We start from the raw sequence: 23,572 nt of genomic DNA, 5'->3' as shown, positions 1-23,572 counted from the left end.
TGGCCTCCCTCTTTGCCTACCCTCATCAAACAGCAGCAATGGAAAGGACGAAAAGAATGCTTTTTCAAGTGGCCTTAATGCTGCAGGATGAATCAAGAATAAGCACAAGTATTTGCATCTGGGGGGAGAGAGAGCACTGAACACGTAGTTCCCTGGAGAGGAGCAAGGATTAGTCTGAAAGGTTTATAGCCTGCTGGGGACCTAACTCAAGTGGTAGAGTGCTTGCCTAGTAAGTGCAAGGCCTTGGGCTCAATCCCTAGTACCAGAAAAGAAAAATCCAGAAATGGTTGGATCTGCAGAAAGATCTAGAGAAGATTTACAAAGTGCCTTGCACCTCACCCAACCTCAGGAGCCTCAGCACAGAAAGTAGTGGGGCGCCAGAAGGGGTAACAGTGACTCGCTCAGACTGCTTCGTTGTGGCTGAGAGCGAGGGCTTGTCCCTATGGAGCTGCAGCGATGTGACTTGTGTCCATGGTGAAGTCTGTTGTGTAGATGCACACGCATCCTCTTACCTCTGCTCCTCCACCGCTCACAGGCTGCCCGCTGTAGACAGGAATGAGGATACGAACTGTCTGACGCTTTGAGCTGCCTCTTGTCTCCGCACACTGACCTAGCAGGACTCCTGGTCCATTCCAGAGCTGTACAGTCACCCTCTGTTACTGTCCCCACCGTTACCCGCATTCGCAGGCTGGGTCTGGAATCCCAGGCTCCCTCCCCTACTGGCTCTCAAACCCAGAGAACAAGGAGAACGAAAATTCAGTACCAAGGACAGCGACCAACCAAGAAGCGGGAGCGCCCTCATCCTTATCTTTTGCCCTTTGAAACTGAAGTCTCAGGTTGCGCCAATACGGAGTTGACAAAAACAACCCTTCGTCCTCTGGGGCTGCGTGCACCGGGGTCCTGGGCTCAAGTGCTCCACCGAGATCGTCGGGAGACGGCTGCTCTCCGAAGCCGGTGCTCAGCCGGACTCTCTCTCTGCGCCCCGCGGGGAGGCTGCCCCGGTCGCGCCGGCTCGTGCCTGGGGTGAAGATTCCCGCCTGGGCGGTGCAAAGGACACCAAGAAGGAGGGAGAGGGGATGGCAGCCGCAGGGCTCCGGACGGCCCGGGGTAGGCTGCCCGACGGCGCTCTCAGGCAGGCGGCGCTGGAATGACCGGACAAAAGTTCCAGTCTCTGGCGCACAGCCCTCTAGCTCCCTGTCCTCTCCCTGTGACAGTGCCTAGACTTGGGTCCCCTGTCGCTCCATCCGGCCCTTGCTTACCTTCAAGCCATAGGGCGCCCGGGGGCAGAGACGGCGCCGGCTGCTCGAGGCTTCCGGCTCCCGCCGCATCCACGCGCGGCCGCCCCTCCGGCAGCCGTCCGGGGCCGCCGCTCTCCTCGGCGGGTCCCTGACTGCCGGCCCCGCCGCGCCGATCAGAGCCCCCGGCGGGCAGCCGCTCGACCGGCTCACGCCAGTGAGGAGCGGTGGACCGGCCGAGGCGGGGCGGGGCGGGGCCGGCTGCGGGGCGGGAGGACAGGAGCGCAGCGCGGGGACGAGGCGCGGAGGCGGCGCGGCGCGCGCGGGAGGCTGCCAGCTCCAACACTGAGGCTGGACAGCTCCGCGGCGCCGGAGCACTGGGGCCCGGGAGGAGGGGGCGGGGCCGCCCTGGCCACGAGGCGCCCGAGGCCCCGCCCCTGGGGCAGGCCCCACCCACCCGTGCTCTTTGGTGCTGCTGCGAACCCCTGGCCTGTGGGAAAGCTGGGAGGGCATGGGGGATTCTTCATCCCTAGTTTAGAGGCGACAACCGAGCTGTCTGGCTTTGAGATGAGAACTGAGCCCTGGATTGCCCACCAGGCTTTCCCTACACTGGCCAAGTAACACAGTTTATCCAAGTCTGCCTTCATCCAGCGTTCTCAACTCCTGCTTGTCTGTCCCCTCCTTTGAGGAATCAGAGGCCAAGGGATGCTGAAGGCACCTCGCATCCAGCGAGTCATGTAAGGAGTAAGAGTTTTGGGGGAGGTCTAGGATCCGTTGTGTGATCTCAGGTCTGAACATCTGTGCGGTCAGTTCTGTTCCTTGACTTTTCCAGAGGAAACGCCTGGTGGAGTTGACCTGAGGTGGAAATGCAGGCCTTAAGGTTCCAGATGACCTTTGACTCCAAACCTAGGTGTGTGTGATGGGGAGTAGAGGAGGAAGAGGGAGAGAGGTCGTACTTTTCTGCAGCCCCTCCCCAGGCTCATTTGGGCTGCCAAGGAACATCTTTCTTTCTCCTTTTCTTTCCATCTTCTTCAGCAATTAGTTGCTCACTGTCCTCCCTCTGAGGGGTTGCATGTCAGACTCAGGGACCACAAAGAGAAATAAAGCTACGCACCTGCTCTCGCATCCTACCAATCCAGAATGGAGTCCTCCAGAGAAATACTTGTGGCTTAAACAGGGCCTTTGGGGGAGTGGGGAGAGGGAAGGAAACCTCACAGGAGCTAGCCATTAAGGGACCACACCAGTTCTCAAAGAGAAGTTGGCACAGCATTCCCGGCAGAAAGAACAGCATGAACAAAGGACTAGCAATGTGTAGCAGAGTCATCCCTGTATGGCTGGAACCAGAAAAACGAAATTTCCTTCAATGACCCCCATAATTATACAAATTAGAGTTGGAAAAGACCTTCCCATTGATCTTATCCTTCTTCACTTCAGAAAACAAGGCCCAGCGAGAAGAAGCATTGGCGCAGTCCCTGTCTGGTGAGGCACAGGTTAGCACTCCTCTCAAATATGACCATCTATGAAAGCATTTAAAGGGAGGGGGGGAAGGTGTTAGTGGCCACAATGTGCCTCTCCCCCTGACCCTGCCTTTTCTGTCAATCTGGATTGTCCTCATCTTCCCTGCAGGCTTGATAGGAGAGTGTTCAAACAATCAAAAATCCTAACATTTTGCCTTATTACCTTTTAAAGCAATTTGAACTTAACAGGTATGGTGGAAACCCCACAATTTCCCTTGTGGACGCTTGGGCCATTCTTTCCAAGATTTAATCCACTTCAGGAGGGACTTGGTATCTCCCAATCCAGCACCTCTACATGGGTTCAAAGGTCAAAGCAGGTTGGTGTCCTGCCTCTGTCACCTATCAGTTGTGTGATTTTTCTTCAATTATTTAATCTCTCCGAATCTCAGTGCTATTATCTTTAAATCAGGGCTCATAATACCTACCTCTCTGGGCTGCATTGAGGATAATACATGAGGATGTGCTAGACAAGCTATAATAATCCCTGGCTGCTCCAAAATGGGGAGGTTAGCTTTGCTTGGTCAGGTGGCAGAAGCCAGGTGACCTCCATGGGGATGCTCCAACCCAAGGACATGTTACCTCTGAACTGCCTTTTTCACCCTGATCTTGCATGGCTGAGTGATTTCATGCTGACTGTGAGTGAGAAGGATGGATCTTTTAGTTTTCAATTAGTGAACGCTTCACTCTTTAAACAGCAGCACAGCAAACAGATGCACTGGGTGATTGATGACAGAGAACATCTGCGGCCAAGCGGGTGGCTGAACCAGAGGTACCCAGCTCCCCATGTCGTCAGGCTCTCTGGAGGTCATTTGTTGCCTCCCCCAGTCTCCAGGCAGAACTGTACCCAGTCCAAGTAGGCCAGGTCGGGTATGGTCTCCCTCTTTCTGATCGCCTTCCTAGAAAAGCGGATACAACTTTTTGAACTCATATGTATGTTCCAGAACATAGGAGTTAGGAAGTTCTACCTGAGGAGCTACCTACATCTTTAACTTATTTCTATCTATTTTCTGTGTTGAAAAACAAATGCACAGCCATCTGTATTAGAGCTTGTCTTAGTTCATTTGGACTGCTATAACAAAAATAACATAAACTGGGTGAGTTATATCACAACAGAAATTTATATCTGGAAGTTGGGAAGTCCAAGATCAAGACACTGTTAGATTCATTGTCTGGTATGGGCCAGTTTCCTAACATTTATATAAATCTATCATTTATAGATGATATCTTCTAGCTGTGTCTTCACATGGTAGGTAAAAAGGGAAAATGAGCTCCTTGAACCTCTTCCATAAAGACATTAATCTCGTTATAAGGTGTGAGTCCACGCTCATGACCTAGTAACTTCCCAAAGTCCCCACCTCCTTTACCATCATCTTGAAGATTAGGATTTCAGTGTGTGAATAAGGGGATGAGGGGAAAATTCAGGCTCTAGCAGGGTAGAAAAGGGGTGGGGAGGTGGGAGGATTTTTTGGCCCTTGTAATAAGGACACAAGGGACTGAGCCAACAGAGAATAAAGGAGAAGTAGATCTTCCTTGTGCTCCAAGAACTGCCCTCAAAGGGGTGAATTAGTACTGCTGGGGCTTGAAAAGGAGGCCCCTCACTGGTCTCTGTGAAACTCTGAGGCCTCCACAGACAGACACAGATATCATCACTCCTCTTAGAATTATTTCACTGAAAATAAGTGAAATGCCCCCATCAGAGGGGGCAGAAGGAGTAGTAACACTGGAGTCACACAGGATTTTGTTCACATCCAGACTCCATCATCTTAAAGAGATCTGAATGTTTCTGAGGCTCAGTTTATTTAGTTATAAAAAGGGGATAGAGAGCCACATCACAGTAATGTTGTAAGCTTCCTTGGGGGAATGACAACTGACACCTACTGGTGCTCCCTGTTGCAGAAACTTCAACTAGAAAAGCACCTTTCATGTGATATTGCAACTCTAGATTACTTTACCTATTTTGTAGATAAGAAAGAAGACCTGATTTTCCAGCTCTGAGAATGTTTCTTTCCTTAGAATCCTCCTCTCTCGTCATTTCATTCTTATCACATTTGCAAATGACTCTAGGTGGCAGTCTGTCTGGGTCAAAAGAAGTGTGGAGCAATAAGAAATTGACCTTGACCTTTGTGGTACTTGATTATGTCTCTCAAATGTAGAAACCCTTAGAGAGGTCTGGATTGTTTGGTTACTGATGATGCTGAGAGAGTCACAGCCTCAGGACAGAAATTCTAGTGAAGAGACTGATGGTGGGTTAAGTTAGTCATCCCAAAGGGAAAGTGGGGGAAGGAAAAGGTTCTAGAAGGACAAAGGTTCATGGAACTGTCTCTGACTGACACAGGAGCAGCAGAGTTACCTGAGAGTTTTGCAGCTGCTTGTGTAATTTGTCTTTTAGAGAGTGAGTTCCTCACTGACAGACTCTAATGGGCTTTTGCAACTCAGTGTAAAATGGGCATTTGTAGATGTTCCTTGCATCTTTCTAATGTGACACAACAAAGAATACAAGTGTGACCCACTTTTAAAAATTCTATCATATAATTGTTCTGAGTTATAAAAGAGGTACATTAGAGTATAATTATCCATATTAAAATTTTGTTTAATAGCTTGATGGGAACAGGTCATAAAATACACACCTTATTTATGTACCCCTGTTCATAACAGCATTATTTACAGTAGCCAAAAGGTGGAGGCAACCCAAATATTCATCAACATGGGTAAACAAACATGGTACACACATACAATTGAATATTATTCAGTTTTAAGAAGGAAATTCTTATACATGCTACCACCTGGAAGAACCATAAAGACATTATCCTAAGTAAAATAAGCCAGTACCAGAGGACAGATGCTGTATGATTTCATTCATACGAGGTCCTTAGAGAAGTCAATCCATAAAGATAGAGTGGAATGGAGGTGGTCAGAGTCAAGGGGCAAGTGCAAATGGGAAGTTATTTAATGGGTGTGAAATTTCAGTTTGGGAAGATGAACACTCTGGAAATGAATGGTGGTGATGTAAATATATAGAATATCTTTCTAGATTAAAGTCAAAACATGCGATGCAGATAGCTCATATTTATTAGAATTTTATATAGAGAAGATATAAAGACTTCAGTGTGCTACTGAACTGCACACTTAAAAGTAGTTAAAATAGTAAACATTTTCATCTTTTACCAAAATAAAAAATGTAATTATTGTGTCTCAGTAGTCACTGCAGTAGCCAATGTATATGAAAACAAAACAAAACGTCTTGGAGATGACTGGGTACATAGACAGGAAAGTGATTGCATTCTCTGGGAAGCAGTCAATTCACATATAAATTCACATGAACTTCTGCAGCTGTATCCAGGGCAGTATAATCTCCATAGTGCATTGGAGTTCTTAGACCCCTGTCACAGAGAAAGCACTTTCCCATCGATGAATTCATCTTCCTTCTATAATCTTATGATATCAAGAATGTTATTAATTTGGGAGTGCACTGGGAAGGTTATGAAAGGGCCCCCCTTCTGGAGAATAGGAGCAAGCCATGATCCTAGGACAAGCACTTTCACAGTGGTCTTCAAATACAAAGACCACTCAGGTCCTGAATGGAGTTGTACAGTTCAGAGAAAACTCTCAATTGTGGAGAGAAGCGCCATCCTAGACTTCTTCAGTAAGGGTGAACAAATCAGGAGTAGAGGTAGTTTTAGTCTAACCAGAGGCACTGGGAATACTGTGGTTCACAACCTGCTCCCTGGTGTGTGTTTCTCATCTCTGAAGATAACAGTATCCAGCTTCTCATGGTCCCTGTTCCTCCAGTGCAATCGGGGTAGAGAGAGCGAGCACGGATGTGAGTGCAGCTTAAGCAGAAAGGGAATTCACTGAAAATAACATAATAGCTCACAGAATCACAGGGGAGGTTAGAGAACTAGGTTTTTAAAATAAGCAGAAACCAAAAAGCTAGACCCTTAGGTTTTCAACTGAAATCAAGCACGACCAATAGTCCAGTGAGAACTCAACTATTGTAACTATGTGCAGGGAACCCGATGGCATCGCCACCACAGCTGGCACTGGACGTTGACTTCCTCTTCCCTCCGTGATGCTGTTCGTGGACATTGGAAGCTGTGGCTACTCGTGCTGCTTCCAGAACAGATCCTCACTGCCTCTGCTGCTCAGACTCACTAACTCCTGAGTGGAAATCCAGGGCAGCTGCATCTCATTGGCTGAGCTGGGTCATGAGCTCCATCTTTCAGTGGGAGGAGGGCTCTGCCTGCCACCAAAAAACATACAGTGTGGGGTTCTCAGCGTAGGAATGGAACAAAGACTGCTGCAGAGCCAAACAACAACAACAACAATTTCCCACATCCCAAATCCAGGGGGGCGGGGGACATTGAAAGTAATAAAACACCGAGTCCTGCCCATTCTGCTTTCTGAATGCCACACAAACCCACCCACTCTCTCCACCCGCTCCCTTGCCCCCACTCCAATCCAGGCCATCATCCTCTCTCATGCAGATTATTACAAAGCCTTCTAACAGCTCTCCGCCCCCAGCCCATCTTCCACCTGATAAGAATGCTATTGCTAAAACATAAATCTGATCACATCATCCTGCTTAAAACCTTTGAAAGTCTTTCCTGTTGCCATTGAGATAAATCCTAATCTTGCTAAAGTGAATTAAAAGTTTGCCACATCTGACCTTGGCTCTCTCCAGCCTCTCAATAGTGCTTTTACCTCCAAGGGAAAGAATCCATGAATGAAGAAATGAGATTTGGAAAGGGTAGCAGAGAGGATCTACTCCAGATTTTCCTTGGGTTGAATGTGACAGGAAAACTAAGAGAAAAACACAGATTTGATGGCTCAGTCTACTAGATCAGAATTTAAAAGATGAGGATTACAATTCTGTATTCCTAAAAAGCCAACCAGTAATTCTGAGTATCAGTTAAGAGTGGTGGTGGGGGCACTAATTGAATATATACCCTCTGTTTTACATATGTGGAAGCCAGCAGAGGACCATAGAGGTTAAATACTCAAGGTACATGCATCTCACTTGGGTTGTAATGAAGCAAAGCTTTGAGCAAAGTTAATCTGACACATTTAGTGCTATATATAATCATTATTGTGCCACTTGGTAATTAGGCATAAATAGTGGGTAAGTGATTCAGAGGGCAGACTATTATTACAGTTATAGAAACCAAGTATTTGAGGAGGGTCAACCTAGGGGAATGGATCCATCAGAAAAGATTGAGGTATTGTTCTGAAACTCCACAGAGGCCCCCAAGTCTGCTACCTACACACTGATAGATCCAACAGCAGGTGTGTCTGCATGTAGAGTTGGAGTCAGGTGGGAGCTGGATCATGGGGAGGCTGTTCAAGACAAGTCCTCAGACAAGACTAGAAAGGACAAAGAACATCTCGTCCCTCTCTTCCATGATGAGACTAGACTGGGTGGAGCACACTGGGGGGTAGAACAAAATAACTATAGAACTCAGGTCTAAATGAGTTCAGGAATAAAATGAGGGGGAGCGATTTAAAGGAATCCCTTTCTCTGCCCACTTTCAGCAGGAGCATTGAATTGCCCGTTCTATTTTCATTGCCTGAAATGCCCTCACCTCATATCTGTACATCCAATTCTTATTGGTTTTTCAAGGCAAAACTCACAATTCCATACCATAAGGCCTTTCCTCATCTCCCTTACCCTAATCTTAATAATGTCGTGTATCTCTTTGTGGTATCAATCACATCATCATCTCTTCCTTCTTGTCTAAAGAATGGGATCCTCTGACTCATGTGTGTCACCCCACCCCTAACCCCCCAACCTGTCACTGGAAAGACTCTCAACAAATATTTATTGAAAGAAAACTCCTCGATGAATAATCATTTGGCTTAATAAGCAAACTCCCTTGGAGGTTTAAGGGTGAGTTGCCTGTTACACACAATTTAGTATCAGTACATTTATTGAGATTGTCTTCTGACTTCCTAGCTGAGAGGCTCTGAGGGTGTGGAAGTTCTGATGGGGGTGGGAATGGTAAGAGTCAGAAGGACAGGAAGGAGAGATCCTGTCGCTCAGCATCTGGACACAGGGGGATGGATAGGTGGTCCCAAGCGTGGGGCTTCTAAAAGCAGATGAATATTGCTAGATACCTTGCAGATATAGGAGGGAAGAGAAAGAAATGAGTAGGAAGTAGCACACAAGGATGGGGAAAGAAAATGAGAATGATGGGACTAAAAACATAACTGGCACCTTTTGTCCTTTGACATACCTTGCTTTGAGCACCACCACTTCTCATCTTCAAAAGAGGGAGAGTGTTACCCTAGCTGTGACACTAGCCCTGACTCAGCCCCTGGTCTGTTTGGGTCACTGCAAGATCACAGAAGTCCAGGAACAGAAGCTTCCTTGCCTGTGTTCCTAAGCTTCCCTCAGAATCAGGGGACTGCCTTTCCCTGTGACAGGAATCTGTACTGACACGGCCAACCCCATGGATGGCTCCAAAAGGTTATGGGTTGCCTAACTTTGTGACTTGAAATAGGTTACTTGACTGAGTCTCAGCCTTCTTATCTGTAAAATGGATATAATTATTTAATTTTGAAAGTCACTGTGGGGATTACATGGGATTGTGCTATGGGTGTACCTTGAAAAGGAATGCCTAGCCCATAAGAAGTGGGATTTTTCTATCTGTAGTCAGATGCTTGACTCACAGGAATTACGGACCAAACCTAAAAGCTTCTGTGGCATTCCCTTCACCCTTGTAACTCGGGACATGTGGGATTGGCCATACTTCCTCACCCTCCCAGATCCCAGCAACACCCAGCAAGCCATCCTCAGAGGGCCTGAACTTATGTCTTAGCCACTCAGGTTGGAAATATGAGAACTAACTGGGTTTCCCTGAACCCATCATATAATCCTTAATTACCTATAGGTAGAATCATTTGCTGAAAACTGTGAGTCCTAAGCATAATTTAGGGCAAGTTCCTGACCAATTAAATAGCAATAAGGGACAACAGTGGCAATCCATTTTCCCCTTCCAGTGAGGGTCTTAGCCCCATGCCAGGTGTGGTGAGAGCTCGGGCACCAAGATCTGAGCATAGCTGCCCCCGTTGGGGTCTGCAGAGCCAGTTCTAGCCGATGTGCTTTCCTAGCTCAAGCCCTTTTTGTCTCCTGCCCATACTATTGCAATTGCCTTTTCAACACTCTCTCCAACACCAGACCTACCTCTTAGACCCAACTTTACCACAGCAATGCAGATGTGACCATGTTGCTTTTTTCTTTAAACCCTCAAGACCTGCCTGTTGGCCACATAGTGATGTGTGCAACTCCTTGTCTGCTCCTAAGAAAGATCACAGGCTGCAAAAGCCTGCCTCTACCCCATCTCCAGTTGTATCTCTAGCCACTCTTTACCTCTCCCTTTACTCTGTAGCAATGCCTGCCCATGCTATGGACTCTCCCATCCATAGGCCTTTGCTTTTTCCATTCCTCTAACTGAAATAGTCTTCCTTCATTTCTTGGCCTGACTCTAACTCATCCTTCAGTGGGGCTCAGTCATCCTCCCATCCAGAAAGTCTCAAATGGGTGCCCCCAGAGCCCCTTGAGAACTTCTGTGTGCCCACACTTCACATTATATTGAAACTACCAGAAAGGATTTTCTTATCCAGCTTTAGTTTCTCAGTGCCTAACATGGTGCAAGAAACAGAGAAGATAAAGTTAACAAAAATTGAGCTGAATTTATCTGCTGTGTTCTCTGAATCCTGTCTGACAGTCCACATGGTTGTGTTTAGCTAACTGGAGGGACCATCTACGTCTCTCCATACTGGACCTCTCTGTGCCAATGGTTGCACCACTGCCTTGTTGCCTATTGCCCAGTCTCCAGACATCACCTTCTGCCTGCAGGACTAGCCTCCCTCTACACTTTGCACCCCCTTACCCCAAGGGCCAGCTCCTTCAACATCAGATGACCTTTGCAGATGCTAAGGTTTCCTTCTCCTCTTTCTGGCTCTCTGCCAGGCACAAGGCACAGATTAGCAAAACTCAAACCAAGAAGTGTAGGTATACTCTTGGGGATATACCCAAAATACTGTGACACAGGTTACTCCAGAGGCACCTGCACACCCATGTTTATTGTGGCACTATTCACAATAGCCAACTTATGGAAACAGCCAAGATGCCCCACCACTGGTGAATGGATTAAGAAAATGTGGTATCTATATACAATGGAATTTTATGCAGCCATGAAGAAGAATGAAATGTTATCATTCGCTGGTAAATGGATGGAATTGGAGAACATCATTCTGAGTAAGGTTAGCCTGGCCCAAAAGACCAAAAATTGTATGTTCTCTCTCATATGTGGACATTAGATCAAGGGCAAACACAACAAGGGGATTGGACTTTGAGCACATGATAAAAGCGAGAGCACACAAGGGAGGGGTGAGGATAGGCAAGACACCTAAAAAATTAGTTATCATTTGTTGCCCTTAACACAGAGAAACTAAAGCAGATACCTTAAAAGCAACTGAGGCCAATAGGAAAAGGGGACCAGGAACTAGAGAAAAGGTTAGATCAAAAAGAATTAACCTAGAAGGTAACACACATGCACAGGAAATCAATGTGAGTCAATGCCCTGTATAGCTATCCTTATCTCAACCAGCAAAAACACTTGTTCCTTCCTATTATTGCTTATACTCTCTCTTCAACAAAATTAGAAATAAGGGCAAAATAGTTTTTTCTGGGTATTGAGGGGGTGGGGGGGAGGGGAGGGGGTGGAGTGGGTGGTAAGGGAGGGTGTGGGGGCAGGGGGGAGAAATGACCCAAGCCTTGTATGCACATATGAATAATAAAACAATAAAAAAAAAGAAGTGTAACTAACTGAACAGTGGTCTAATTGTGGATTGGAGAACACTGTCAGGGAGAAAAGCCTAGGAATCTCCAGGACTGAAATCTCCTATTTGCCCTTCTTGGTCTCTCTTTCCCCTTCACCTCGCCCTGCTGACCAATATAAATGTCATCAAGAACACTGCCCTCTGCCTTCCTGGCACTGACAGAATAAACCAATGGATGGAAATAAGAGGAAGAGAGGAGATTATGTCAAACCCAATCCTCAGATCACTCCTGGGAACTGGGTGTACCCTTCAACTGTAGGCCATAGGCCACAGCTCTTTGTGTACTTTCTCATTCTCTCTCTCTCTCTCTCTCTGTCTTCCTCCTACTCTCCTTTCCTTCCTTCTTCCTGGTTACTGTTTTCTCTTCTGCCCATTCAAGTAGCAATGGAGCTCCACTATCACTTGACCCTGAAGGCTTTCTGGTTTTCTTATACCCTGCCTACACATTTATAGTAGCATTTCTTTTTTTTACTAAATTTCCTACAAATGATCCCATGTGAGTGTGCCAACTGCTTCCTACTGGGACTCTGACAGATAGAACAAAGTAAAAACTCAATATCCAGGCAGGGACTGTGAGTAAGGTGGAACAAATAAATCCTGTCATAATTAAAAATGAGAACCAAGGTCAAGATCTTACAAGCCCCCACAAAAAAACTCTAGGTGTTGGAATGCTGAGTAGAATACAAAAGCAAATCCAATTAATTCAAGTGGATAATTTGAGGTCTATAGTAGATTTGGCTTTATTTTTAGTCCATCCTGCTGTCTATTTTTGGACAGTCCCTCACTTGATTAGTTTAGGTAGTGCTCCCTGCCTAGTCCTCCACTCTACAGGCTGAAGAAGGGGTCTTTCCTCTTCCCCTTGACCATGTGGCCTGGGTGAGCCAATTGGAAACTCTCCTTTCCACTTTTCCTCTGGATCCAGTGACTCTACAATGAGTCCCTTATAGGGCGGTTGGGGTGAGCTGCAGTCTGTGCGATAGCCTAGACATACTGCCTCTGCTCAAAGATATGTGTGTACCCTTTTTCTCACACAGCTTCCTTGATGCCTGCCCAGCTGCAAGTTTTGATCTTTGTTCTGAGAGACACTATGCCCTTTCATTCAACTTCTTCACCTGTTTGAGCTAGCCAGGATCAAATCCTATTGCCTAAAACTAAGGACCCTGACTTGTACTCCAGCACTGGGATCCCTGAAAGGGCTTAGTAGAAACACCCATGGCCAGGTTGAGATTGTCTTTGAAGGGATTCTTCAGGTCTCAGCACCAGCCAAAGATAATTAACAGCCTAAAGCATTGAAACTTTAGCAGTGTCAGGCAACTGCTCCCAGATTACTTTTTCTAGCTGTCTTATTGTCCTGAGCTCAGTTGTGTTATGGTGTAACAACCATCTATGTAACCCTCTTGGCATACAGGGCCTTTGTGAGGATCAGATGGACACTCTGGAGGCATGGAACCATTGAACTTTTGCCAGAACACCTCTCAGTGACCAGGCCTTGCCAATCTGGACAGGGCTAAGACCCAGTTCAGGTTCACAGTTGAAAAGCTGCAAGAAAGTTTCCTGCTTAACTAATGGTGCTAGGTTATTATTTGATCTCTTATATATATGTAGGAAAGTCTCTTCCTACAATGTACAAGGTGAGATTTGAGAAGATGCCATCCAATATCATATAGTCTCTGCACCTAGACCCAGGCAAAGACCAGAATTAACTCTGCAGCTCTGTTTCCCTTCTCTTTCCACATGCAGGACCATTGGACCTCCACACTAGATTCAGTTTCTACCCTCTAGTCCTTAGTACCATTGCTGACTGACATAGAAGGGAGTAACAATGCCCAGACTTTGCCCTTCAAGAGTTTCCAGTCTGGAACAGACAGATTATACAGTTGTACAGTCACTCTGCCTTCCATGGGAAACTGCTCTTCTCATTGTTGGATAGCCCTGGGCAGCTAATTCGTGAGGCAAGCTGATGTGAAAAGTTCTTTCTCATCTGAGACAACCAGGGTTAGCTGGACGGATTGGATTTTCTCTTAGCAATCTGAACTACGAGATTTTATAGAGAGAATTACAAAATTGCTATTGGGAGCAGAAATTGATACAGAGGAAAGTCAGGAGGAGGTAAGGACCATGATAACCACAAGTAAGTGACATTTCCTAGCAAAACCAAAATTAAGCCAAAGATGCAAGTGGAGTGAGTGGGGTTTAGTCCATGGCCTGAGAAGTAAACACAAAGAGGCAGACATGGAGTAGAAAACACTTCAGCAAAGATGAAAACTATCCATAGCCCCAGAGCTACTTGGATTTGGCCCAGTCTTCTTTCAAGTCCTGGTTGTTAAAAATATCCTGACAGCCTTGAGGCCTAGCCATGTGGTCAAGATTTTAAGTTACCCATTTCTGTGTTCTTCTGACAGAACTCCTTCCCTTATTACAAGCACATAGACATATACACTGACGCAACATGACTCCCAAAAGCCTCCAGTCCTTTCCATTGAAAAAGCCTAATACAACCACCTAAACTAGGATGTAGTTCTGAGCAGTGGTTTCGTCCTTTTTCCAAAAACTCCAGCCCTCCCCAGATGGACGGTGGGATCCCTGACTTGTTAGCTTCACCTGCTAAGGGCTCTTTTTTGGCCTCCCCCACCTCTATCAATTCAAGGTCAACACCTTGAAGGTGTAAATGAAATGGCAGGACACTGAAGTGAACATTCATTGGTTCACTTAATCAAACCAAAGGACACTTAATCTAAGGCAGAAGACCCAGAAGTCTACTACTTGGCTACTTTCTTGAGTACCTTCCCTATACTGTCCTGACATGTCCTCTCTCTGCTTCTCCAGCTCCATCGCTGTTCCCATTCTCCCCATAATTTTCCTTCTTTGTTATGGACAGTTCCCCTTCCTCCTTAGGTCAATAAATCGTTAGTATTTTATAACTAGAAAACTAAAGGAAAACCAAACACAGCCCAAATGGAAAATAATGAAAGTCCAAGAAAGACACAGTCTATTTGTCTAGTACACATTCTTTATCCTAGGGTTTCTGAAGTCTCACCTCAAGCTACCTGCCAAGCTCACCTTGGTTGATATAGGTTTGGATTTGTAACCAGGTTGGGCCTGGCCAAGAGATCTCAGCCCCTGTCAGAATTGACTTTCTGGTTTTTCTATTTCTGTTTTCTTTCTGGTCTCTTTCCACACCTGATTGGACTTCTGTGTAGCATATAGGTCACTCTAGTCACCATTAGTCCCTGCTCCTGGACCTTCAAATCCCATGAACTTCCTGGGATCCAGGTGATTGTGCTGCTGTTTTTCTCCACAAGGGAGGTTTCTAAGACTTGAGAAACCTACCCTTGACCCTGACCCAAGTCTACATGTGTTGGTCACCATTGTGAAAGGAGGAAGCCAGCACTTCCCTGGGACTTACTCTACTACAGGCTCTCTGGTTTCCTCATTGGTAGAAATTATTCCACTGAATCCTTACAACCCAGAAGACTAGAGGTCAATTCTGCAAATATAAGAAATAGATCCAGTATTTTCTTTGCACATTTATACACTGTGCTAAGCATTTGTCTTTTTTTTTTCTGATGCTTTCCCCCAGATTCATCAGGGTATTTATTAAACAATTCTTAAAGACCTTCTACATTTCTATATTTCACAAATGGTGAAACAGCTCTGTGAATTGCTTCAAAAGGGAGAACCAGGATCCCAAACTGGTTCCCACAAACCCCAAGACCTATGCTTTGCCACTCATGTTTTTATAGGACCTCTAAGTCAGAGATGGCAAAGAAGCTTCATCTTACATATCAGTTGTTGACTTAAGGCTGCCTAGAGTGCTGTGTTGAGGAGCATGAGGCCATATCTGGGCTCGGTGGGAGAGTGAATCATGATAAATTAGAAGTATCTGGCAGCAAGGTTGTTGGAGGGAGTGACAGACATATATACCACCCGTAGACCAAGTCATTGTCTCCAGAACCTGTCTGCTGCACATCAGTCTCCTGCCACATGGAAGGACACTGCCCTTCTCAACCAGCATTCAAGCCCCAGCTTTGCTTCTTCTAACCATGGGACTTTGTGCAAGTTACTTAATCTCTTTGGGGCTCTGTAGCTCTGTTAGAAAAATATTGCTAAGCCTAATACCTACCTCATAAGATTTCAGTAAGTAAGAGTTGACATAAATGTAAAGCACCTAGTGTACCGCCTTACAAATTAGGTGCCTGACAAATGTTAGTTTTTGTTATTGTTGTTATTGTTGTTCTATCAGAGCCTATAGAGTACACTGTTGCATGTACCAAGTCTCTCTTCTTATGACCTGCCAAGGTAAAAAGGTAAGGTAAAAGTCTTCCCTGCTGGCCCATGCTCTCCTTCAAATGCAACTGGATCTGTGATAGCTATTGCAGGTACTGGGTTTATCTTGAAGTCCCATTACTCTCCACTCTGATGTTAGACATTTTAGCTCCTCCCATGGACCCCTCCCTTGTTAGTGTGATTGCATGTCTTGATTGTTTCATTAAGATCTTTTTTCAGAGAGTGGCTGATAAATACCTGGTAGACTGTGGAAGTCAATTAGCATCTTAATTGAGAAAATGAACTGGTACATAATACATGTGATTTAATTATCAGGGCAAACCCTATAAAGGTTAATGAGAAATCAAAACGCATAACAAAGGTCTGAAGTTTCTGGGCAGGAAAATTCCAAGCTGTCAGCAACAGAGCTGACCTCTGTGACTTTGTCATAAACATGCTGTTGTCTCTTTCCTTTGTCTGGACCAGAAGATTAGAGCCTGCTTCTTCCAATAGAAGGAATGGAACCAGTATTTTCTGTGCACATTTATTCACTGTATTTCTCTTTTTTTCTTGCAGCTTTCCCCCAGATTCACTGAGATATTTATTAAGTGATTCTTAAGGACCTTTTACTTTTCTAGAATGTTAGAGATGCTTCATCCTCCAAAGACATCTGTTGTTTTCCCTGAAATGTAAGAGTCCTAGGAAATTACCAAATCATTGCCAGTGTGATCTCCTGGCTTTGGATTCTGTTTCCAGAAAGACCTGAAAAGCTGTTTCTCAAATTGACTTAGTCATACATCCCACCCATGCTGCCTTGCCCTTTGAAGGATCTCTCCTCTCCCTCTGTCTTGGACTCCCTCTATAACAATGCAAGATCCCACAGTTTCTTTTAGAACCAACACTATGGTAAATAAAGTCTGTTCCAACAGACACTTCAACAAAGTGGGCTTATTTCTTCCCAGCTTAACTGAGATGTGGCTCTTTCCCAGGGATGCTGCTTCTCCTGCAGGCTTCTCAACTAGGAAGTGCTCTTCCTTCCTCAACACAGAAATATCTTCATCAGGATCTGGGGATGACCTTCCGTGCTTCCCCATGCTTCTTTCAGATATTTCACCCCCACTTGCAGGTAAGGCTGGTGTCCATCCTATCCCTGCCTTTCCCAGATTCCCTGGTGACACTGATCCTGCCTCTCTATCCCATTCCCAGTTCTTTAGTCACCCTGGATGATTTCATTGCTTTCAAGGACCACCCACCTAGCCCCTGGGCCTCTCCCTGCATTGTCTTCCTTCCTCATCCCACCTTCACTTCCCTTCTACTGAATGTGGTCAGCATCTTGAACAGATCCATAGCTGGACTCTTAAATTCAAATGCCCCAACCTAACTTCTGCTTCTTCTCTTACCATCCCTACTCAGTTACTTGTGCCCCAGCTCATCTTCAACCATGTCAGCACCTCTTGTTCCCTGCACTTAGCCCCCTACAGTTCCCACTTTCTGTTCATTCTTCTCCATCTAGGCTGGACTTCATGGTTTATTATTTGAATTATTTTCCTGCCAATCTTTCACTGTCTTGCCATTCTAACCTCTCTATTATTGGCCCACAATTCTTTCTTCCTCCCTCTCTTTGCTATGGTTCACTGCAGGCCGAGTACTTTTACTTGCTCTATGGTTTTGAGATTGACATTTCCATGTGACTTGTTTCGGACAGTGGAATGGCAGAAATGATAATGTGCCAGTTCTGAGCCAAGGCCTTAAGAGACTTTGCATATTTCTGATCCTCCTTCATCCTTTATGAACACCACAAGGAGAAATGGGCTGGCTAGCTTTCTGGTCCAAGGACAATGAAAGGCACATGGGGTAGACCCAGATGCACAGACCTACAATATGGTGCAGAACCACTTGGCCAATTTGTAGGTTCACAAGTTGAATAAAGGTTTATTGTTACTGTAAGTCTCTGAGTTTGGAGCTGCTTTATTATGCAATGTTATTTCAGCAATATCTAATTAATACAGCCTCCCATCTCTTAATTTTCTTCCTTTCAGATGCCTTCTATTGGTGTTTAAATGTGTAAGTCCCTCCCTCTTGTGAAACAAATCCTCCATCTCCCTTGGGTTCTCTTCTAGCTACTTCCCTTCTCACCTGTACTCTTCTCAGGGATGATTCTTTTTTCTTTTTTCTTCTCTTTTTATTTTGCAGTCTGGGGTTTGAATGCTTGAACTCAGGGGCTACACCTTGAGCCATTCCACCAGCCCTTTTCTGTAAAGGATTTTTTCAAGATAGGGTCTCATGAACTATTTGCATGGGTTGGCTTTGAACTGTGACCCTCCTGATCTATGCCTCCTGAGCAGCTAGGATTACAGGCATGAGCCACCAGTGCCCAGCTCAGGGATGATTCTTGAGAGAAATGTCTGCTCTCACTGTCATCAGGACTTGGCTTTCATTCTTGCCTCATTGTCCTGTAGTCTAGTTGTGCTCTACCACTTGCCTGAAGCTGCTCTTCCCAGGGTTCCCATTTATTCAACAAATACTTACTGTATACCTACTGTGTGCTCTGGCTAGGCATTGGGGGGTGCAAATGTAAGAAGACAGGCCTGAGTGTGGCAGCAGCGTGGGACATGTAGACAAGTACCCAGACTGTGACCACCCAGTGCGTGAGAGTTGTATAGAGAGGGCACAAAACCCAAACTTGGAGGCCAGGGAAGCATCCCCAGAGAAAGTGACAACTTAATAAAGGAAAGATGATCAGGACTTAGCCAGGCAAAAATGAGAGAAATTTCCAACTACTTGAGGAAAAGGTGCTGTTTTAAACACAGAAATCCCATTAAATCACTCCCTTTCATAAGCCCTTCAAAAGTTCTCTATTTTCTTATGTTCATGCAGTTGCAAGAGAGAAGGTCCCTGTTCACCATTTTATCCTCATTGGGTTTACAGCAGGAATTTGATAAACATTTGGATTTTGTATGTAAAAGAAGTAGCAAAAACTAACAAGATACAGTGAACCACAAAAGGCACAAACAGTATTATTTTCTAAATTCCTTGGAAGACGATTATTGATTATTAAATGTTATAGCAAATCATTATTTGTGTAACATCTAGAGCAATGTCAGTTGCATAGTTGGTCTTTAATAAATGCTTGTCAAATACATGTAATGTCTGGTAATTTGAGGCATTTATAATATCCTGAAATCCTGTGTCCTATAATCCAATGTCTCAGTGGAAAAAAAATGATGCTCTTAAAGGGTAAGTCAATTTCACAATATCAATCTTTTAATAAGCAGTAAGGTCACAGTTGGAGCTTAGGGCTTCCAGTGACAAAAATATATGCTGTTTCAATGGAGCACTTTGGGTCGAGATGAATGTAAATTGCCACACTGAGGAAGTCTTTGCACAGGTGAAACATGAACTGGACCTGAAAGGTAGCAGCATTTGTGTAGACCAAAATTGTGTAGAAAAGGAATTGATGGTGAGAGGACCCACAGGAACCCAAGAATGTCCTTCAAAGGACAGACAGAGGATTGGTCTGCTCTAGGCAAAGGGTCCACCCTGATACAGAAGCTCTGCATACCAGGATCAAATAGAACTCAAAATGCTGAATGCAAATAGTGACTCTTTCCCCTAATAATTAGTATCAAAGTGACTCCAATTAAAGGCATCCACAGCATAAGGGAAATATGTTAAAACACATGAGGATTGTTTTCAGAGGGGAGGAGGTACATCACTAGCTTCTCTCTTTACTGTACAAGCTTCTGTAAGATGGTGATGTATATTCATAAAGCTAGATGTGTGTGCTGAAGTCCTAAATAGTAGGATCAACAGAACAAATGCATTCCTAAACAAATCTGTGTGAACCCATGGGAATTCAGAGGCCTTGAGTAAACCTTAGTGTAATATTGTAAGCTTATCTGCTTGCAAATCCTAATGGATCAAGAAGTACCTGAGATGAAACTCTATAACCAAGAAGGTGCTGGAACCAGGATGGAATATCTTCATGAGAAGCTTATCCTGCAGGTGACTGGGAATGACAGCATGTGTTGGGGGTGGACACAATCTGAATAACCATGCAGAATTCATTGAAGCCCATAAATGTTAACATTGATATTCTGTGTCAGTTGCATTTACATCAACTTCCCCTTCTCACTTTTGAATAATTATTTCTATGCTTAACAGAGAGATGAAGATTTTCCTGACACTAAAATTTGGAACTTACATTTCAGGAGTTTTAAATCTTGGAACTTTTCACTTCTACTTTATTACCCAAGCAGTCCTTGTGCACAGACAAACTACAGAAGAAACTACAATTGAACAAAAAGGAAAGAATGAAATTCACCTGTAATCCTAGCACCCAAAGATAATTGTGGTTAACTGGTTGGCATATATTTTTCCCATAATCTTTGCATAATTTTTAAAATAAAAACGAGCATGCTCTACACATAATTTTATATCCTGATTTTTTATTTGGCAATAAAACACTGATAAATCAAGTTGATAAATCTTCTCCCACAGCATCCTTTTTACAGCCATGCAGTGTTTTATTATATTGGTGTTGCTAGGGATGATTTATGATTTGACATCTAAGTTGTCTTCAAGCTTCAGATGTCATACATAAATGATGCTTCAGTGAGTCCCCGCATGCCTCCTGAATGATTTTCTTGAGTCTCTTGCCTCCCTTTCCAGCCTCCCCTCCTTATCATCCCCTTGCATGACTCTTCTTTCTAGCCACACTAGACTTCTTTGGGTCCCTTAAACATGACACTTCTCTCTGCCTTTGGTGCATACTCTGCTCAGTGTCTAGAACACTCTCCTACTACCAGCTATCCCTAGCCTCACTAATCCCCATTCACCTTTCAGATCTCAGCTGAGACATCATTTCTGTCCAGGATATGAGTATTCCCTGACAATCACCATCACCACACACTGGCTTAGCTATCCCACCATCACCCACTCTTCATTCTCTTAGAGCAGGAATCAGGTGTATTATAATATCCTGCTAACCTGTCCCTCCTTTTCATTGAGTTGTAATGTCCATCAGCAAAGGGAACAAAGTCTGCTTTGGTCAACATACTTGGAACCATCCCAACACATAACCAGTACAACACACACACACACACACACACACACACACTCACACACATCTGTTGCACTACCCATGAGTAAATTTCTTTTTTTTTTTTCAGTCTTAAGAAGGTTTATTTTACAAGGGTCATGAGAATTCAATCAAAGGGCTGCTTCAAAAGTTTCTTTTCTGCTAAATTACAAATCCAAACTTGGCCAAGATCTGTAGCTAGAATGGGCCAATTTTACTTTTTTTTTTTAATTCTTTTTTTTTTCATTTTTCTTTTATTATTCATATGTGCATACAAGGCTTGGTTAATTTCTCCCCCCTGCCCCCACCCCCTCCCTTACCACCCACTCCACCCCCTTCCTCTCCCCCCCTCAATACCCAGCAGAAACTATTTTGCCCTTATTTCTAATTTTGTTGTAGAGAGAGTATAAGCAATAATAGGAAGGAACAAGGGTTTTTGCTGGTTGAGATAAGGATAGCTATACAAGGCATTGACTCACATTGATTTCCTGTGCGTGGGTGTTACCTTCTAGGTTAATTCTTTTTGATCTAACCTTTTCTCTAGTACCTGTTCCCCTTTTCCTATTGGCCTCAGTTGCTTTAAGGTATCTGCTTTAGTTTCTCTGCGTTAAGGGCAACAAATGCTAGCTACTTTTTTAGGTGTCTTACCTATCCTCACCCCTCCCTTGTGTGCTCTCGCTTTTATCATGTGCTCATAGTCCAATCCCCTTGTTGTGTTTGCCCTTGATCTAATGTCCACATATGAGGGAGAACATACGATTTTTGGTCTTTTGAGCCAGGATAACCTCACTCAGAATGATGTTCTCCAATTCCATCCATTTACCAGTGAATGATAACATTTTGTTCTTCTTCATGGCTGCATAAAATTCCATTGTGTATAGATACCACATTTTCTTAATCCATTCGTCAGTGCTGGTGCATCTTGGCTGTTTCCATAACTTGGCTATTGTGAATAGTGCCGCAATAAACATGGATGTGCAGGTGCCTCTGGAGTAACAGTCTTTTGGGTATATCCCCGAGTGGTATTGCTGGATCAAATGGTAGATCGATGTCCAGCTTTTTAAGTAGCCTCCAAATTTTTTTCCAGAGTGGTTGTACTAGTCTACATTCCCACCAACAGTGTAAGAGGGTTCCTTTTTCCCCGCATCCTCGCCAACACCTGTTGTTGGTGGTGTTGCTGATGATGGCTATTCTAACAGGGGTGAGGTGGAATCTTAGCGTGGTTTTAATTTGCATTTCCTTTATTGCTAGAGATGGTGAGCATTTTTTCATGTGTTTTCTGGCCATTTGAATTTCTTCTTTTGAGAAAGTTCTGTTTAGTTCACGTGCCCATTTCTTTATTGGTTCATTAGTTTTGAGAGAATTTAGTTTTTTAAGTTCCCTGTATATTCTGGTTACCAGTCCTTTGTCTGATGTATAGTTGGCAAATATTTTCTCCCACTCTGTGGGTGTTCTCTTCAGTTTAGAGACCATTTCTTTTGATGAACAGAAGCTTTTTAGCTTTATGAGGTCCCATTTATCTATGCTATCTCTTAGTTGCTGTGCTGCTGGGGTTTCATTGAGAAAGTTCTTACCTATACCTACTAACTCCAGAGTATTTCTTACTCTTTCTTGTATCAACTTAAGAGTTTGGGGTCTGATATTAAGATCCTTGATCCATTTTGAGTTAATCTTGGTATAGGGTGATATACATGGATCTAGTTTCAGTCTTTTGCAGACTGCTAACCAGTTTTCCCAGCAGTTTTTGTTGAAGAGGCTGCTATTTCTCCATCATATATTTTTAGCTCCTTTGTCAAAGATAAGTTGCTTATAGTTGTGTGGCTTCATATCTGGATCCTCTATTCTGTTCCACTGGTCTTCATGTCTGTTTTTGTGCCAGTACCATGCTGTTTTTATTGTTATTGCTTTGTAATATAGTTTGAAGTCAGGTATTGTGATACCTCCTGCATTGTTCTTTTGACTGAGTATTGCCTTGGCTATTCGTGGCCTCTTGTGTTTCCATATAAATTTAACAGTAGATTTTTCAATCTCTTTAATGAATGTCATTGGAATTTTGATGGGAATTGCATTAAACATGTAGATTACTTTGGGGAGTATCAACATTTTTACTATGTTGATTCTACCAATCCATGAGCATGGGAGATCTCTCCACTTTCTATAGTCTTCCTCAATCTCTTTCTTCAGAAGTGTATAGTTTTCCTTGTAGAGGTCTTTCACATCTTTTGTTAGGTTTACACCTAGGTATTTGATTTTATTTGAGGTATTGTAAATGGAATTGTTTTCATACATTCTTTTTCCGTTTGCTCATTGTTAGTGTATAGAAATGCTAATGATTTTTCTATGTTGATTTTATATCCTGCTACCTTGCTATAGCTATTGATGATGTCTAGAAGCTTCTGAGTAGAGTTTTTTGGGTCTTTAAGGTATAGGATCATGTCGTCTGCAAATAGGGATATTTTGACAGTTTCTTTACCTATTTGTATTCCTTTTATTCCTTCTTCTTGCCTAATTGCTCTGGCTAGGGAGTAAATTTCTAAAATTAAAACTGATGGGTCAGAAGTACACAAAGTACATACTTGTCAAGGATTATGACACCATTGCCCTATGTCCCCTTGAAATGCCTGCCCAGTTTA

At 44.1% G+C, this 23,572-nt stretch overlaps 1 protein-coding gene across 2 annotated transcripts in view; it reads right to left on the bottom strand.

Moving 5' to 3' along the window:
• Drd2 (dopamine receptor D2) overlaps positions 1–1,333 on the bottom strand; it is a 59,934-nt gene extending 58,601 nt beyond the window's left edge. For both annotated transcript variants that reach the window (XM_020161573.2, XM_020161574.2), the window contains exon 1: positions 1,260–1,333. The gene's annotated coding sequence lies outside the window, so the exon portion shown is untranslated. The remainder of the gene's footprint in view (positions 1–1,259) is intronic.
• Positions 1,334–23,572: the final 22,239 nt, after the last annotated feature.

The sequence above is a fragment of the Castor canadensis genome, chromosome 2, assembly GCF_047511655.1.
Source record: "Castor canadensis chromosome 2, mCasCan1.hap1v2, whole genome shotgun sequence".
In the NCBI taxonomy this organism is placed as follows: Eukaryota; Metazoa; Chordata; class Mammalia; order Rodentia; family Castoridae; genus Castor; species Castor canadensis.
The sequence above is the reverse complement of the archived record's forward strand: the minus strand, read 5'-3'. Positions and strand labels throughout refer to the sequence as shown.